The sequence below is a fragment of the Garra rufa genome, chromosome 24 (genome assembly GCF_049309525.1).
Source record: "Garra rufa chromosome 24, GarRuf1.0, whole genome shotgun sequence".
Lineage (NCBI taxonomy): Eukaryota > Metazoa > Chordata > Actinopteri > Cypriniformes > Cyprinidae > Garra > Garra rufa.
Genome location: NC_133384.1, coordinates 9,141,652 through 9,161,903, shown reverse-complemented (window position 1 = coordinate 9,161,903; position 20,252 = coordinate 9,141,652). Strand labels below are relative to the sequence as shown.

Sequence of the window (20,252 nt, the reverse complement as noted above, 5' to 3'; positions counted from 1 at the left end):
CTGACCATTTCTTTGTCAGTGGGCAAGCGTGCAAAGTCAGTAGGGGATCAAATAATTTTTTTCCTCACTGTAATATGTACACATATTTGCATCACTTTTGACCATTCGCTGTAGATCCCACCTTCTCAGGCACGACTGGCTGATTATTACTACTTTTTGATCATTACCCTCAGCAAGTACAGGGCTCGAAATTGTGACCATCTTGGTCACATATGCTCCCAAAATATCCTCAGAAGATATTTGAGAGCATTTGTCACTCCAATTTCACTTGTCACTTGTAATTTCCACTGGGAACACACTTTTTAAAAACCATTTTGTGTCCCCCCACCTTTAATTTTTTTTGTTAAATTAATGTCTTGTATTGTAGAATGCACGCTCAGCACCACAGAGAGTTTCGAGCGATCGTTAAAACAAAATGAAAGTAAAACACACACGTACATTTAAAAGCAATTGTAATACCCCACGTTTAGAGAGCGACTCCCCAATGAGCGCAAATTAAGCTACATAACATATCTAGGCTTTGGGCTATAATAGGTTGTGTAGTTGTCTACAGCTCTGTATCATGCTTGAAAAATGCAGTCTCTATTTGCACTTTGAACATTAAGAGAGTAGCCTGCTTTGATTATGGCTGAATTTATTGTTTGCACTTAATACGATTAAGAAAGAACTGTGTCGTTTATTTTTTGTTATTTATACTGTAGATTGTATAAAAATGCAGTGGTTGCCTCTAATTTAAATGGCTCTACCTGTAATAGAGAAAATAAACTTCTTGTTCATGTACTCATATTTTCATTAATTCTTGTCCCTTGCTTAAGGCATAAAACACATTTAAAAAAGTCTTTCAGAATCAGGCCATTTGCTTGTAAAACATCAGCAATCAGAATCAAGAATGCCATGAAGAATCAAGATCGTGCATTGCTAAAAAGAAAAGCCGTGACGAATGCTGGCTGTTCTGCTCAAGTGGCAGTTGTGGTGCTCCTTAATATTCATTGTGTGCTCCTAATATTTTGAAGTTGGGAGCACCAGTGCTACCAAGTAAAAAAGTGAACTTCGAGCCTTGTATTATGAAAACAGGAAAACGAAAGCCAAAACCTGGATATTTTAAGCAATATAGAGATCAAAATGCAACTCTCCTTGTCCTTATAACCTCATTATGACAGCCATGTAATAGACTCACAAGGTAAACTAACCTCGAGGACGTATCTCTAGTTGATCTGTCCCTGAAATGTTGAAAAGCATGTTTTACTGCTCATATTTTGACCTTGAGTTCACTGGAGGTCATAAACCTTCATCACTGAACTGAGCTCATCTATTCTCAGCTCCTGCAAGAGGAACCGCTGGGCTTATTTAAATACACCTCTCAGATGCCATTCCCGGGTAACCATCATTCACCGCTCACACCGTTTCCTAGCGGCTCTTCCCCTTGCCAAAAATAGTGCCGACTCTTTTAGGCAAAGGGTGTTACTTGAGTGGACCAACAATATCTTTAAAAACTTAACTTGACACACTGTGTAATCATAGAAAAGTTGTAGTGCGACTATTTAGTATTTTCTATTTATTTTATTATATATTTTAAATATTTGTCATCGGGATAACTGGTCTTTTAAACCAGGAGCATTTTGTCTAGAGATATAATGTCATTATTGTATACTGATACTATAAGGGCACGTTTACATGTCAATGATGGACCAAAAATGGAAAAGCTGTGCTTTTCTAAAACTAAAATTTTTGTGTACAGATGAGAAACAAGCTGCGAAATCTGCAAAAATGACTCAAAACACTGTGTTATGGATGCTAGGCCAGTAGTTTGCAATGCTACTTTGTAGGAAACACTATGCAATGCATAATTTGCACACATGTCAGTCTTCACAAATTCACATTTTTGTAGTTTCCACACAATTAATAATAGTATCATTTTCAAAAACTTGCACTTTTCTATAAACACCCCTGAATGAGAAAAATTCTAGATTATTTTTTTTTTTTTTTACATAAAACATGCATTAAAAGGCACTTGATACTTTTAAACCAACAAATAAATAAATAATCAGAAATAATTAAAAAAAATGTTTTGGGATGTTCGTTTGTTATTCAGCTGAGGTTTAATAATATTTCTACACTGTTGTAGTTTTACATTACCAGTCAAAGGTTTTTGGACAGTAAGATTTTTAATGTTTTTTTTTTAAAGAAGTCTCTTCTGCTCACTAAAGCTGCATTTATTTGATCAAAAATATAATAATATTGTGAAATGTTTTTCCTTTTTAAAATAACTGCTTTAACTGCATTAACTGCATTTTGTCTAGAGATATAATGTCATTATTGTATACTGATACTATAAGGGTACATTTACATGTCAACGACGTACCGAAAATTGAAAAGCTCTGTTTTTTTTTCTTTGTTTTTTTTTTTTTAAGTTTTGTGTACAGATGAGAAACAAGCTGCGATATCTTCAAAAATGACTAAAAACACTGTTATGGATGCTAGGCCAGTAGTTTGCGATGCCACTTTGCAGGAAACATTATGCAATGCATAATATTCACACATATGTCAGTTTTCACAAATTCACATTTTTGTAGTTTCCACACAATTAATAACAGTATCAATTTCAAAAACTTGCACTTTGAAACTCATTTTCACAGTGTGTTTCCAGGCCCTCAAAACACAGCTGTTGTGTTAATAAACAGCCAAAATGCATAAAACATTTTCTATTTTAAGTCAAAAACAGTGTTCTATAAACACCCCTGAATGAGAAAAATTCTAGATTTATTTATTTATTTATTTTTACATAAAACATGCATTAAAAGGTACTTTATACTTTTAAACCAACAAATAAATCCCAAATAAAGCCTTATTCTGACCTTTATTTTATTTTGTTATTCAGCTGAGGTTTAATATTATTTCTACACTGTTGTAGTTTTTACACTACCATACCAGTATTTGGACAATAAGATTTTTTAATGTTTTTTAAAGAAGTCTCTTCTGCTCAACAAAGCTGCATTTATTTGATCAAAAATATAATAATATTGTGAAATATTTTTCCTATTTAAAATAACTGCTTTAACTGCATTTTGTCTAAAGATATAATGCCATTATTGTATACTGATTACACAATGTCTCATAATAGGATTATTTTGATCTAAAACTCAGGTTCAAAAATGATCCTCTGTTCAATAGTCTCTGTAGTTCCTGTAAGATTGATCTCTCATTAGATTCAGAGCACTTTTGCCTGCTGAAAGCATAAATAGCTGTTGTCTGTCCTGCCAGGTAAAGCATTATTGATTAGCGTGTCCCATGAGGCCGTGTGTTGTGTCTGGTTAATAAATGATCCTGTATTTGGCTCCATATGTCAGTAAAGGGCTCAGAAGCAGAATGAAATCTTTTAGAAAGTATGGGCGGCTAACATTATCATGTGCTAAAATAAGCTTCCTTTAATTGAAGTAAAAGGCTTGACGAATGATGTTTTCTTTCCTGTGCTGACATATCCAAAAAAAAAAACACAAAAAAACAGGAAATTAAATTATTAATAAAACTTCCTAGAGAAAAACACCCCATCCCTGGTGAAAAAGAAGTGGACTGAATGTGCACTTGTAGTGCACTTTAAATCTCAAGAGTATTTACAAATTATAAACAAAAGCGTAGTTACAAATAATATAATATTAAAGGAAATAAAAGGCCACTTAAATCATACTTTAGAAAGTGCATTTTATTAAAAGCATTTTAATAAACTGTAAAAATGTTGAATTAAATATGTTTTAAATCATTTATTTATTTTTGTGTCATGTTTTAAAGAAGTACTTGATTAGATCATTAGTTCACAATGCATTTTAAAAGTTAAAATATTTTAAATGTACTAAATTACTTAATCATTATAAATGTGTAATTACAAATATATTCCAATGCATTGACATACACGACAAGTTTTATTAGAAGTTACATTAAAGTAAATTTAGTTTACACAAACAAACAATCTTCACTCAACAATTGATAGTAAATATTCAAAAACAAGGACAAAGAAATGGCAACACAATAAAATAAACAAAACCAATATAACATTTTCTTGTAAAACATACTCCAATATTGTATTTATTTTATTTTTTAAATTTTACAATATATACTTAAGGCCTATTAGGTCAAAAAAGCACTCTAAAGTTCAGGCATTTGTATTTAATATAAATTTTAATTTAACATGCAATTAAGTGTCTAAAGCATTACACTCAGTTTGCACTTAAGTATTTCCCTTTAAAGTATATATATTTTCTATAAGTGTTCTTTTTAAAAGTATGCACTTCTTTTTTTTACAAGGGAAAGTGCTTATCTCTTTTAATTCAATAATTAGTTCAATAATTTTGTTAGGCTTTAGAACTACACTAGCATAGAAATGTCCTCAAAGCTAACACACATTATCTTTAGCATTACAAAATTTCCCCTCCAAAAGCTTCACACTGCAAAAAATGCCTTTCTTACTTAATTTTTTTGTCTTGTTTCCAGCCAAAATATATATATATATATATATAAAAAAAAAATCTGAAATCAAGAAGGATTTTCTGGATGAGTAAAAATTGTCTTGTTTTCAGTAAAAACAAGTCAAAAGTAAGTGAGTTTGTGCTTAGAAAAAGCAAAATAATCTGCAAAATATCTTATTTCAAACAGAAAACAAGATTATTTTTCTTACCTTATTGGCAGATTATTTAGCTTGTTTCAAACAAAAACACAGTTAATTTTGACTTGTTTTTTTGAAAACAAGACAATAATGTTTACTCGTCTAGAAAATCCTTCTTGATTTAAGAATTTTTAGATATTTTGGCTGGAAACAAGACAAAAAAAATCTAAGTACTAAAAGCATTTTTTCAGTGCATGAGATGTAAAATAAATGCTAGACTGCAAAAAATTCTTACTTAGATTTTTGTCTTGTTTCCGGTCAAAATACCTAAAAATTCTTAAATCAAGAAGGATTTTCTAGATGAGTAAAAAGTATTGTCTTGTTTTCAGAAAAAATAAGTCAAAATATGCGCATTTTGCATTGGCAATCTGCCAATGGGCTAAGAAAAATAATCTTTCTTCTGCTTGAAATAAGATTTTTTTTTTTCTTACCCCATTGACAGATTATTTTGCTTGTTCTATGAGATGTAAAATAAATGGTCTGCAATAGTTCAATGCACAAAACCATAGTAAAAATGCACAAACTAAAACATTAAGACATTTTGGCAACCAGCACAGTCTACAAATAGTATATCATTAACCAAAAGTGTTGACAGACATCATAACATGATACTGACTTGATGTACTGTAAGTCATGTCTGATGCTAGTACGCTTCCTCTAAATTACACAGCACATCAATGGCCTTTCCAAAGAAATCACAAGTATAACCAGCGTTGTTAAGGTCTGGCTGGAAACAAAAACACCCTTCTGCTGATGTGGGGCGTCCAGGGTGAGGCCAAAAATGCCTTTTACTTCCCTGCTGAATGTAATGCATGTGGTTTCCATTAAACTCAATGGACAGGGATGAGGTGGCTCAGAAGAATTCCACCCTTAAAACGCTAAAGCGAGCCACTGTGGGAACTGCGGCAGCCCAGATTAAATCACAGGTAAGTGGGTAACACCTCTGAAAGTTGTTAGGCTGTGAGTCTGTTCTTAGTAAAGCAAACTAAGTCTTGTGTAATTCCGTCAGTGTGAGTTAATAAGTGTGTGTGTTAAAAAACGGTTCCTCCTAGTGTGCCGTTTATACACACAGCTTGCAGACAGCATGTCGGGCAGAGCGACCAGATTAGACTGCGTGTCACTGAGAGTTTAGCTCTGTGAGGTCACACATAGACTCTTTAGGCCTAAAGCTTCCCGTTACACTGACTATAAGGGTACGTTTACATGTCAACGATGTACCAAAAATGGAAAAGCCGTGCGTTTATTTCTTTGTAATTTTTGCATTTTTTCTTTGCAAGTTTTGTGTACAGATGAGAAACGAGTTGTGAAATCTGCAAAAATGACAATAAACAGTGTTACGGATACCAGGCCAGTAGTTTGCAATGTCACTTTGTTGGAAACACACAATAATATGCACACACAAATTCACATTTTTGTAGTTCACACACAATTAACAATGGTATAATTTTCAAAAACTTGCACTTGTAAACTCATGTGTTGTTTCCAGGCCCTCAAAACACAGTTGACGTGTAAATGAACAGCCAAAATGCATAAAACGTTTTACATTTTAAGCTAAAAACAGTGTTGTGTAAACACCACCTGAACGACATTAATTTAAGTTTTGTTTTTTTTTTACAGAAAAAATGCATTAAAGGGCACTTTATACTTTTAAACCAACAAACCAACAGATAAATAAATAATTAGAAACGACTTAAAAAGCCTTATTATTATTATCATTATTTCTATACCTTTGTAGTTTTTACTTACACTCCCAGTCAAAAGTTTCTGGACAGTAAGATTTTTAATGTATTTTTAAAAAGGTCTCTTTTGCTCACCAAAGCTGCTTTTATTTGACCAAAAATATAATAATATTGTGAAATATTTTTGCTATTTAAAATAACAGTTTTTCTATTTTAATATATTTTAAAAAATAATTCATTCCTGTGATCAAAGCTACATTTTCAGCATCATTACTCCAGTCTTCAGTGTCATGTAGAAAGATCCAAAGGTCAGCATTTATCTAAAATGAAAAGCTTTATTATACACTACACCATTCAACAGCTTGGAGTCAGTACAATATATTTTTTTTTTGGGAAAGAAATGATAGAAATACTTTTATTTAGCAAGAATGCTTTCAATTGATCAAAAGTGATAATAAAGACATTTATAACCTTACAAAAGATTTCTATTTTAGATAAATCTTCTTCTAAACTTTCTATGTATCAAAGGAACCTGAAAAAGTTCTACTCAGCTGTTTTCAACATAGTCATAATAAAAAAAATAAATTTTGAGCAGAAAATCTGAATATTAGAATGATTTCTGAAGGATCATGTGACTGGAGTTATGATGCTAAAAATTCAGCTTTGAAATCACAGAAAAAAAATACATTTTAAAATATATTCAAATAGAGAACAGTTTTTTAAATAGTAAAAATATTTCAGAATTTTACTGTTTTTGCTATACTTTGAATCAAATAAATGCAGGCTTGGTGAGCACTTCTTTAAAAACATTACTGTGCAAAACCTTTTCACTGGTAGTGTACATTATGAAGTAGCTTTTATTTTTATATTTTTTTTAGTTTTCATTTTAATTTTTAGTAATTTTGTTATGGGCTTTTGCATTTTTATTAGTTTTTGTTCTTATTGAATATTACTATTTAGGCTTAATTTATTTTTATTTCAGTTTTAACTGTTAAGTTGATATAGTTTTTCATTTACCTTAGCTGCCAAGGCAACTTTTTACATTTATGCTTAGTTTAATTTTCAATTTAATAATTTTATTTCAGTTAACAAAAATATTCCTAACAATTTTAGTGTCAGGTAGCAATAATATCTTTGACCTAGCCAAGAAAAACATTTTCTGTCCTAATTAAGAGTGTGAACATAAGCCAACTTGTAAAACACCATTTAGGTGTCAAACTGAAAAAAATAAAAAATGACATGGCTTTTGCTCTGTTTCTGTTCAATGAGGTTTCACAGCTGGACTCAGGAATGCTTGGGGGAGGCTGAACAGAAAGCATCATAGGAATGATATCCCTATCTACAAAATGTTCTCTCTGGTAAAAAAAAAAAAAACCTGGTACAAGTGTGTGGCCCAACACACAGATAGTGTCACAACAAAACTCAGCAGTGGCTGAAAGTTTGATCTTTTGAACGGAAGTCAACTTTCTTCTAATCCTACAGTCATTTTCTTTGGCATATAAAGATAACACAAAGATAAATGCAAATATAGAAAAAACACTCAAGAGAAATAAAAAAAGGAGTAAAGAGAAAAACAGGAAAGGGTGGCTGTTCTCTTCAGGACACTGAAATCCCACCTCCAGTCCAAACCCAAACTTCAAACCTAAACCACTGCATGGAAAGGCCACCCTCTTTCTTCTTCCCTGTCTTTTCCATTTTGGATTTTGAAAGAGGGATCAGAACAAATGCCCACGAATGCCCCAGTCAACCTCTGTCCTGAAACGAGGGCCAAACACAACCATGAGATAATATCGCTTTAAAATGGGGGAGCGTGTAATGAGCTCCAGGTTTAACAATCCGCCTGCAGCGCTGAAGAAAGTCTTGCTGACTGCTTCTGTTGCTCATTTAAAGATTTATGTTGGTCTTCTCAAGCTCTTAAAATCTCAAAATGCTTCTAAAGACTTTTTATATATTTTCAATATTGCTACTGTTTCAGTATAATCACACTCAGGATGGCTAGTTTTTCCTGTGTTTTTAAAAAAGTACATGTTATAATCTTAAAAGGTAAATAAAAGGTATTTATTATGGAATTAACTAAATTTATTTAACAATCTTCAACATTTCTCACATTATCACAGTTTATCAGAACAAATTCGTCCTGATAATGTCAGATAACTTTGATAGAAAGGTATGTAATGGATTGCAATCAACCAAACATTCAGACAACTGTTAGTATGAAAAGATTTACACAATACACAATCATCACTACTTTGTTGACCAATTACCAAGCAATGCTTAATTTTGTTCAAGTTTCATTAGCAATTAAAGAAAAACACTTAAGCAAAACATGGTCGGGTTTGAATCATTTTTGGTCTCAAATTTTACCGGTTGTCCACTTTATGAGAATTTTTTGGGTATAATATGTCACAGTATACTTTATTTTGCTATCCTCGCTTACATAAATGAACTATAGTCTCCTGAACCCACTAGTAAAAAAAATATAAAAAATTATATCTGGTGTGTGGATAATTTTTTATTTGACTGTGCTTAAGAGTACACTTAAAAGCGCAACTGAATGTCATGTTTTCAGATCTTTAAATGCATGTTAATTGCAATTAAATTAATATTTATCATAGCTGAAATGTATATTAAATGCTATTACCTGAAGCTTTGAAATCACAGGAAAAATAGACATTTTAAAATATATTCAAATAGAGAACAGTTATTTTAAACAGTACAAATATTTCAGAATTTGGATCACAAAAATGCAAGCGTGGTGAGCGCTAAAAGACTTCTTTAAAAACATTAAAAATCTTTCTGAAAGCTTTTTACTGGTAGTGTACATTGTGAAGTAGCTTTTATTTTTATATTTTTAGTTTTCATTTTAATTTTTAGTAATTTTGTTAGTTTTTGTTCTTATTGAATATTACTATTCAGGTTTAACTTATTTTTATTTCAGCTTTAACTCTTAAGCTAATATACTTTTTCATTTAAATTACCTGCCAAGGCAACTTTTTACATTTTTGTTTAGTTTGTTTAATTTTCAATTTCATAATTTTATTTCAGTTAACAAAGAGTTTTTGACCCATTTTTATGTCTAAATTTATTTCTAAACTAAACCCTAATCCTAACTCTATAGTAAGTACCTGTTCTAGTTCTAGTAAATACTAATTCTAGTCAGTATTTAAATGTACAAATAAAGCGTCATTACTATTTTAAGGTTTGTTACAGAGTAATTATACAATTAAGACGTAGTGATATTAATTAACAACATGTACTTACAGCATTAGGATGTGGTTTGGTTTAGGGTTAATTGCTTGCAATTATGAATAATTTATTGTTATTACTATAGTAAGTAAATGTAACTTGTAACAAGGAACAGGTTTAAGCGTCCAAATGCATTTGCAAAACTGTTTGACTTTCAAACTACAAAATTGATTGTGAACATTGCTAAAAATCAAAGAGTAATGCTATTGTTTCTATAAGAAGGACCTTTAGGAAAATATTGACCATGCTAATGCTCAAGTTCAAGCCCATCCTCCACATTTACTGGATCAATACCACTTTCTGCTATACTGGACATTACTTAGCCAACCACAATTGAACAACGACACAAACAGAACAAGATGTATGTAATCAGCATGCAGCAGAGAGACACCAGAATAAGAAACAAAAGAAGGTCATTCATTGTGCAGGCTACTACAAAAAGCATATCCAAATATAATGTGATCATCCTTTTCTGATCCTTTTTTTTTTTTTTTTTAGTAGGTTGCTATACGGTTACTAGGGTGTTACTGCTACAAGTAACTGCTGATAAGGTTTGGGCTCCTCCTTCAATGTAAATGACTGGCTATGTTTACATGCAACCAAATAATCAGACTGATGGCTCAATCAGACTGAAAACTCTTTATGTAAACACCTTAATCAACCTCGATCCGAATAAAATTTCCATTTGGATTGGAAGGATTGGTGTAGACCTTTTCTAATTCGAGCGAGAGGACATGTAAACACTTGATTGGCTTGAAAACCGAAACTGGGAAGTACTGTGCGATGAATTAGAAAGGGCGTAATGGCACATGATGCTTGAAACGAGCTGTTGTTTTTGTAGAATAAAGTGTCATAAATGACTGTCATGTTATTCTAAAATTCTCTTTCCACTCAGCATCTGTGAAGTGGAGCAGAACAAAGTCCAATTGGTCTTCACTTTATACTTTAATCCAAACCAGGCTTGTTTTGACCACAGGAATGGGCAAAAAGCACGGCACAAAGCTTCACGTGCTTGTTGCCTTTTATTTAAGACCGAAACATAAATAATAAGTCTGCTCATTAAAGAAAAGAAGCAATTGCATGAGAATAGTACACGCAAACAGAGGGAAACTAGAAACTTGTGCCTAAACATGTACATCAACCCGATCACTTTATTGAGCGTTCATTTAAGCATTTGGAATGATTTCTTTCTGATTGAGACAAAAAGTGTACATGTCAACATAGCCAATGAGATTGTTCTCATTCTATCATCTTGATATTGCCTTAATAAGCAGCACTAGGAATAACTCATCAGTTGCACAAATTGCCTGCAAAGTTGTTATACTGTAATTCAGCAACTGACTTGTTAAAGTTGTTAAATTGAAATGTTAAAATTCATTTTGCAAATGTAAATGCTGGATGTGCTTTTAAAATGTCAAATGCTTCAGTTTTATCCAAAACAGATGAATGTGAATCTGGCAATGTTTTATTACACTGGTTGTTGTGCATATTTGAGCAGTTTTGAAAAGAAATGTGTAAAGTTAGGGAATGTCCAAAAAAAAAAAAAAAAACCCTCAACTTCAAAATCGTCCTTCATCGCTGTTTTACCATTTTTGTTAAGGGTGTTTGATCTTTGCATGTTCACTTTGCAAACCATGGGTCAGTACTTCTGCAGCGATGTAGGATGATTTTGAAATAAGTTTTAAAGTTGAGGGAGAAAATATGATGGGAGTTTTTCGATATTCCCTAACTGTTTTGAACCAGAGAAAAACAGAGTTCAGGCAGAGCAAGACAAGACGATTGTTTGAGTTTAAAAAGTATTTAAATTCAGATCGTTTCGCTAGATAAGACCCTTCTTCCTCGGCTGGGACCGTTTACAACCGCATTTGGGATTGTTTGAAGCCGCATTTAAACAGCATTTTGGAAATTTAAACTCGGGGCACCACTGAAGTCCCCTTTTTGGTGAAAAATCCTGAAATGTTTTCCTGAAAAAACAATTTCTTTACTACTGAAAAAAGAAAGACATAAACTATGTCACTATAGTTTGTTTCTATAAGTCTTTGAGCCACTTTATTGTGACTTGTGATTCAAGGACTCTTTTAAATTGCAAGTGTAATGCTGTACCGGGTGGGTTATCGAGCAAGTTTACAACAACGGAAAAGCTACCTGATATCATGTCAAAAACGTACCTATAGAAACTTTTTTGCAAAATGTGAAATACATACTAATAGGTACATATCACTGCAGTTTCCAACATAAATTAACACTATAGGTGGTAAAACAGCACGCTCTTGTAATCGTTTTCATACACAGTTATAATCGCAGCTCCATATGTTTCGCTTTTGGGACATAACAAGCTTGCTTGGTAGCTCAGCTGGCAGGGAATTAAGACTTGGCATTGGTACAAATCCTGTGAAAAACATGACTCACGATGAAAGAGTTGAAAGATGAAAGATAGAAATACAATTGCGTTTTTACATCAAATTTGCTTTTGTCCATACTATAGGTTTAGGTGTAGTGCAGATGGTATGTTATTTTAAAACATCACAGAGCATTAGAGTTATAGCACCACTCAACAGACATTTCAAGTCAGAACTGTACACTGTACACAACGTCACATAAAACGTACTATATGTACGTTCATCTGTTCCAGGGAAAAAAATCTAATGCTCTTTTAGCACCACTCAGTGGACATTTCACACTGAATAGGTCACGAAACGTACATTTATTTAGCGTCTTGCGAAAACGTTTTAGTGCGTTTTCGTCATGAGATCAGGTTGCAAAAAACAAAGAGAACTGGTTATGAAATGCAAACTTCAAAATGTATTAGGTTGCAAATCATGCACTATTTTAAAAGTGTTTTGAGGTCATAAACTAGTATTGTGAAAGAAACCACAAGAAGTAAGTCTTTATTAATCCTTATTCTGCCTAATGATCAATTGTGTAAAAAGGAACTGTGTCAAAATGTCACATGTGATGAACACATTGCAAAAATGCAGATACAGGCACATTTTTTCCAATGAGCCTGGGTTGAATATATGGTTAAACACATCTAGTTTGGTTCCACCCTAAGCCCAACCCCTTCATTTAATCTTCTCCACCCTCTGTAGTCAACCACAAACTCTACCATCCTCCTAAAAAACATTCTAGGAATCCATGAGATGTGTTTTCCCAATGACCAGAACAAAGGCTTTTATACCCTATTCCCAGCATCTCTGCTAGTATCAATCAAATGCAACTCAAATGAATCAAATTGAAGGCTGGGTGAGAGTTAGCCCTCTATAAAAGCTTGCACACACATAATGCATGGACTACACTGAACATGATATATTACTCCTCTGAGACCTGAAGCTGGCATTACAGGGTTCAGGGCCATCGTAATGTTACTGCTTCTGCCTGACTGGTCCCTTTTAACCGTTGTGCTGGCTTTACAAGAATCTCTCCTATCACACAGGAAACCAGCATGCAGTTTGGCAAAGAGCCAGAAACCCCTTGTGGTGAAGCTCTGCCCAAAAACCACCCACCAGGACCTGTGTGATACCTACTACACTACCAGTCTAAAGTTTGGACACACTTCCACATTCTCTTTGATGGAGAAGTGTGTCCAAACTTTTGATTGGTAGTATATATATATATATATATATATATATATACACATACACACTGATAGATGAACAATTTTATGCACTGTGGTAGTGAATCCCCTTCAGACTTGAACTAATCTGGTTCAACTGTGGTCGATGCATCACTAGGAAAATGTAGGATGTAGGAAAATGACGCAGTCACATGCTCATCTATCATTTTTATTATTGGATATGAATGAATAATTCACAGTATTGGAGGGGCTGACTCAGAGGACAATAGCACGTCCTAACAAATCCTTTTAGTCATACAAGGGTGAGCAGTTCTATTCCAGGCTATTAGGTTACAGCAGTAACACTTCACAATTAAACTTAGATTATGCATTAGATATTAAGCTAATTAGCTTTGAACAATCTGTCTTGCATTTATTATTGTAGGTTGATGTTTACTTCTAAATACTATTGTTCATTTCAAATTCATGTTCATTCTTAATTCATAGTTTATTGCATTAAATAATGTTGTAAAGTGTTACCATTACAGGCATAGCAGAGCTGTCAAATTCTCTGTAGATAAGGAGGCTTATAATAGTTCAGAGGAAATGGATGGTTTTATCTAAGATCTGTATTGGTCACTTGGTCCGTCTAATTTTGGGCAGTAAAATCGTGATATCGAGTCAGCTGGTTGTTATCATAAAATAAACCCAACAGGAGATGAGGACTGCGACATTATATGTATATATACACACAAACACACACATGATCCATTGTGTGACATGACTAAACAGGATACAAGATGTACAAGATAAAAGGTGTAAGGAATTGGTTTCCTGGGACAACAGTAATAACTGTAATTTAAATTTAATTTATTTATTTAGACCAACGTTCAAAGTTTTCCAAAATTGGAAACTGAACCTCTAACTAAAACCCATGGAGCATTAGTTCAATGTGATCTCATGAGGGTTTGTATGTATTTTATGTGAAAAGTAGTGCCATGTACAATTCTACCACTAAGTTTCATATCATAGAGAACAAAATGTGTGCTATGACTCAAAAATTGACCATAAATATGCTAAAAATGCAACATTAAAGAATCACAAACAATCATACGCATTGATATGCGCAGTTTCACAGAGTGGATCATAATACGATTTTCAGCAATTAACCATTTAAACAATTTAAAAATTAGTGTACAGTGCCTTGCAAAAGTATTCATACCCCTTCATTTTTTTTCACATTTTGTTTTGTTGCAGCATTATGTTAAACTGCTTTAAACTAGTTTTCCCCCACATCGATTTACACTCCATACACCATAATAATGACAAAGCAAAAAACAGATATGCAAATTTTACTAATTTATTAAAAATAAAACACTGAAATAAGTAGATTGCATAAGTATTAATACCCTTAACTCAGTACATAGTTGAAGCACCTTTACAGCCTCAAGTCTTTTTGGGTCTGATGTGACAAGCTTTGCACATCTGCATTTTGCAATTATCTGCCATTCTTGGCCTCACCTTTTCACCTCTCCATCTCTGTCAGCTTGGATGGGGGCTGGCAGACATTTTCTAGAGTCCTAGTTGTTCCAATCGTCTTCCATTATGGAGAATGCTTCTGTCAACCTTCAATGCAGCAGATTTGTTTCTGAACTCTTCCCTAGATCATTGCCTTAACGCAAGTCTGTCACTGAGCTCTACAGGCAGTTATCTTGGTTTTTGCTCTGATATGCATTTTCAGCTGTTAGACCTTTTCTGAGAGGTGTGTGTCTTTCTAAATCAGACTCATTCAAGAAAAGGGTATGAATACTTATGCAATGGGATCTTTTCAGGTTTTTTTTTATAAATCTGCACAAATGTTAAAAACCTATTTTTTGCTTTGCCATTATGGAGTAGGGAGTGTAGATTGATGTGGGGAAAAAAGTAATTTAAAGTAGTTTAACATAAGGCAGCTACATAACAAAACGTGAAAAAAAATGAAGGGGTATAAATAATTTCGCAAGGCACTGTACTGTATATCGTGAGAGAGACTTTGAATGCTGTCACTCCTTTCATATTTTAGGTTTCAGCATCCACATTAAAATTATGTTAACCTACGTATAAACAATTAGAGTAGTAATTTCTGCTATGCAGCAATTTCTGTAAAGTCTCTGTATAAAGACTTTCCAAATCCAAAAACCTTACCTTGCTAGTCGGAGATTGATTTCTGTCCAGTCAATTTTAATTTGACATCAATGACTTCCAGCGACATTACACTGACCTGAAAGTAGTTTACATGAGGGCAGTTGAATTAAGATTAACCTTCCTGTTTGGTGAAAATTTACCCCAGATGAGGAAGAATATAATGTCTCACTTTGTATGGTTTTTCTTTTTCTGACAGATGGGTCCGAATGGTTCTGCATTTCTACCCACAGCTGTACAACAGCAGCTGTTCACTGTGCAGAATTGATTCAAAACTTTCCCAAACTAAGGCTACTTCAGGCCATCTTACCCCAAAGACCTTAACAAACCAATTCATGCTCATTGTAAAAATAAGAATAATGGTACACCTTAGCAGCTAACATGTGGAAATAACTTGCATTTGCTGCATTAGATTTACTGCATGCATTTTTTTCTAGTAAAATAGATTTCTTTTCTATTCCATTCACTCAGCATGTAAAACAACAACTGATTTCATCATTTTTACTCTTATCAGATTGGCAAGAAGATTGGTTAAAACGGCCGAGAAACCAGCTACACAATCCAGCATTGACCACATGCCTCTGCAGGTCAATTTCAAGCTAATTTATGTGTGACCTTTGCTGGCTCACATGAATACTGCTTACATTGTACACCGGCAAAGAAAGGTTCTTTCTCATTGGCTGACCGGTAAGAGCAATGAGAACCGAGATCAGACGGCACTAGTGGACGGTTCGAAGGAAATAGGGAGGGGACATAAAGCAGATCAGATTAGACAGGGGCCTGTTTTCCAGACCAACATCAAACAACTTAAAAGAGATATTACCACTGGAAAGGAGATATACACACACATTCTGAGCTCCTTTATCACGACATCAAAACATTTACAGGGGATTGCAGTCTAAAGAGAGTTTACTACCTCTCATTTGTGACCCTGAACCATAAAACCAGTCAGAATAGGTCATTTTTTTCAAATTGAGATTTATACATCATCTGAAAACTGAATAAATAAGCTTTCATTGATGTATGGTTTGTTGGGATATAAACAATATTTGGCCGTGATACAAATATTTGAAAATCTGGAATTAAAATATCAAAATATCAAGAAAATCGCCTTTAAAGGTGTCCAAATAAAGTTATTAGCAATGCATATCACTAATCAAAAATTAAGTTTGGATACATTTACGGCAATAAATTTATGAAATATCTTCATGGAACATGTTCTTTAGCTAATATCCTAATGATTTTTGGCATAAAAGAAAAAATTATAGTTTTAACCCATACAATGTATTGTTGGCTATTGCTACAAATATTCATACAAGTGTTCATATGCACAGATTTCAAACCTTTATAAGCCAAAATATAAGCATTAATAAACACTGAAGAGTAATCCAAATCCAAAGAGTAAGCCAAATGTTTTGAGAAGAAACGCTGGGGCATTTAGAGCCTCAAAACACATGTATTTTAAGATTTAAGTCTGACAGCTTTACAACAACCCAATAATAAAGAAACAGACACTGAGAACATCATGCAATCTATGTGAAATAAAGAATGTTTAAGGCAGCATAATATGGTCTGCAAGAAAAAACTGAATCAGAAAGTGTGATTGTGTGCAGAGAAACTAAAATGTCTAAACATGAGAAGCATCCAAACATGAGAAAATGTACCACAGATCCAAAGACATACCGTTGTCTATAACTTTTGCATACTCGCATGTTTTTAATATATTAAGATATGAAATTTAAAGACATGAGCTTTAATGCCATAATGCCAAATCTCACTATTGTGCGTCTTGCAATTGATCGTACTTTGTTGAATTTGAATATGAGGATATTCAATAAAAATTTAGAAGCTAGGCAGAAGATTTGCAGCGAAAAACGTACACTCTCACTTAAAGCTTTCATATTAAGACTTATAATACAGTGCACAGGTCATATGGACTACTTCTTTACCATTTTGGGGAGTTAGATAACACCTGGCATTGTATGAGCAATGAAAAAATAACTTTTGTATTTCATATTACAATGATATTTAACATGTCTGTAATATTGCTGCAGACAGAATCAAGCTTTATGAGTTATTCATTGCATGTTGAAGGTAATGAAGTAATGCTTTTATAATGTTAAATTTCCTTTTAGATGTTGAATGGTTGAAGGTTGAGTAGAATAATGTCAACTCACTATACTCAGTTTTCAAAATGCTTGTTATTTTGTTCATAGAGCAAACCTTTTGCTGATTGTTTACAGTTTAACGGAAGTTACACCCATAATTCACACAAAGCGTCATGGGGCAAAGGAAAATGGTGGATATGGGTTTAGAACAACATAAGTAAATAAATACAGTTATTTATTTATTTTGAATTCCTTTAATCTGTAATTTTTTGGGGGGGTTACTCTAAACTTTCCTCCCCCTGGTTTCAGGACCAAAGTCTGGTTAAGAATGACTGCCAAACAAGGTCTGGAAAACAATGGCTGGATACGTTCCTATAAATATTTGAGCTAAGATCAGAACTGACAAGAGTCCTTGAATAAGACTAACACTAAAGCATTATTACCGTATCTATATAGCACAAAAGAACTGTAGCAAAGAAAAGTTTGGACACACTCGACTAAATTTATGCTTTGTATGATCTTCAAAAAGCTTTTGATCTAAACTTAAATACTTGAAATGAGTTTTGTAGACACATAAGCATCTGGATTTCAATGTGTTGGATGAGATGGTGAAGGAAACGCAGTCAACAAGTGTCCAGAATGAATGGGAACACCAACACTTTTCTTTGCGCTTGCACATAAACTTAACAAGAAAAGCTAACCACTAATTCAAAATTATAATCATGATTGATACCTTCATATGTAAAACTGTTTTAAGCATCTTTAAGTAACCAACAGAGCAACACAACACAGGACTGTGTATTCAATCTCAGAGATCTGTCACTGGTCACTGCTCAAACATCCAATAATAAAGTTTTTTTCTGTCCAGCAGCTGCTCTGAAAGTCAGAGGTCATGTACTGTCAGCGAACAGATGCTTCTGGCCACACACCTGATTTATTCCACCTACACTGAGTCTGACGCCCATTTACTAGATTAAAAAAGCTCCTCTACTGTCAGACGCAAGGTTGTTCTAAAGGACAGAGCGGCCAGACGTCCTCTTCAGATTAAAATGGGTGCAAGGGTGTCACTGCATCCAATTAATCAATGCAGGCTGTTTCCTGGAGTATTGACATCTCAAAGGAACATGTCAGCTTTAGGAAACAGACTTGCTTTGGTTATATTTGAGAAATGGATTGTAGAGAGAAAACATGACAGATATATTTCTTGGGTGTGTTTTCTCTCATTCATGTTTTTCATTTGTGTCCAAAAATCATTCAGTAAAAGACGCGACGTCTTGAAATACAGTATACAGTCATTCTGTAATGTATAGTTAGTCTAGATCAGTGGTTCTCAATCCTGGTCCTGGAGGACCCCTGCTCTGCACATTTTGCATGTCTCTCTTATTTAACACACCTGATTGAGATCTTCAGCTTGTTAGTTCAGTTCATGGATCTCTACTAATGAGCTGATGATCTCAATCAGGTGTGTTAAATAAGGGAGACATGCAAAATGTGCAGAGCAGGGGTCCTCCAGGACCAGGATTGAGAACCACTGGTCTAGATCAATGGCTTGTGTGTAAATACTGGATAGCAGTTAGATGTGTTTATCTAAGAAAGCAGATGAGCAAATCCATTACATACATTCTTACAAAATAAAGGTGCTTCAAAAGGTTCTTCAAGCGATGCATAGAAGAACCATTTTTGGTTCCACAAAGAACCATTTAGTCAAAGGTTCTTTAAAGAGCCATTTCTTGCTTACCTTTTTATAATCTGAAAAACCTTATTTGCCACGAAGAAACTTTTGTGAAACAGAAAGGTTCTTCAGATGTTAAAGGTCCTTTATGGAACCATTTAGACTAATAGTTTCTTCTATGGAATATCACCTTTGTTTTTAAGAGTGTATGTGAACTAGCTTTTTACTTGCTCAAAGTACTTCTCTATGTTTATTTCTTATTTCATTGCTTTATGCAACGTCTATGATTTAAAAAATAACTCTAAGAACCATATTTCTCAAATTCCAAATGAAGTTCCACACGAAACCTACAATTTGAGCTTCAGATATGAATGTAAAACGACACTTTTAGGTTTTTTTTTTCTATACGTCATCGGTTCTTTCCTCTTTTGTCTTAAGAAATACAACTGTGGAAATAAATAAATAAATATTCTGACATTAATAGACACGAAATGCTAAGAAAGATTATTCTCCCTAGCAACAAGCAAGTGTATATGTGCTGCATTTATATTGATATAGAAAACATATGGAACATAAAACAACAGAAAAAAAGTGTCTATCGAATCTTTTTTCTCCTCATGTTGTGTGATAGAAATCACAAAAACAACTAAACTGTCAAAGAGGTGTCTGTGAGAGGCTTTTCGACCAACCTAAGAACAACATCTTTTTATAAACCACCAAAAACATATCTGCGAGACCGTTATTCGAGCCACACAAGCAACTTTACCTCACATTTCTGGCTTTAAATCGCACTCACATCTGATTTTAAAACACTTTTCAATAGAAAAAAGATAAAGAAATAAAACAAAACCCTTATAAAAACTGTGTCTAATCATTCGGCGGACAGCGTTTAGACGGTAACTTTACCTTTTGGCTTTTATTACTAGTTTCCCTCTTCACTTTCGAAGCCTCATATGGGGTCTTTTGTCAACGTGTATCCTTCTGTTTGTCTTTAACCCTAAAAGAACTTCTCTTAAAACCTTCAGTCAAAACAAATCACGCCAAACAATCCATTTTGAGTCCGTCCGCCGCGAAATGAAGTATTCCAGTAAGTCCGCTGGCCGCGTTTATCGTCTACGTGTTTGCATTGGAAAGAGGAGCTGATGAACGAGCGCTG

The 20,252-nt window shown here is 33.7% G+C and overlaps 1 protein-coding gene across 1 annotated transcript in view; it reads right to left on the bottom strand.

Moving 5' to 3' along the window:
• itgb1a (integrin, beta 1a) overlaps positions 1-20,252 on the bottom strand; it is a 52,116-nt gene extending 31,864 nt beyond the window's left edge. Inside the window, exon 1 of the mRNA XM_073830442.1 lies at positions 20,003-20,252. The gene's annotated coding sequence lies outside the window, so the exon portion shown is untranslated. The remainder of the gene's footprint in view (positions 1-20,002) is intronic.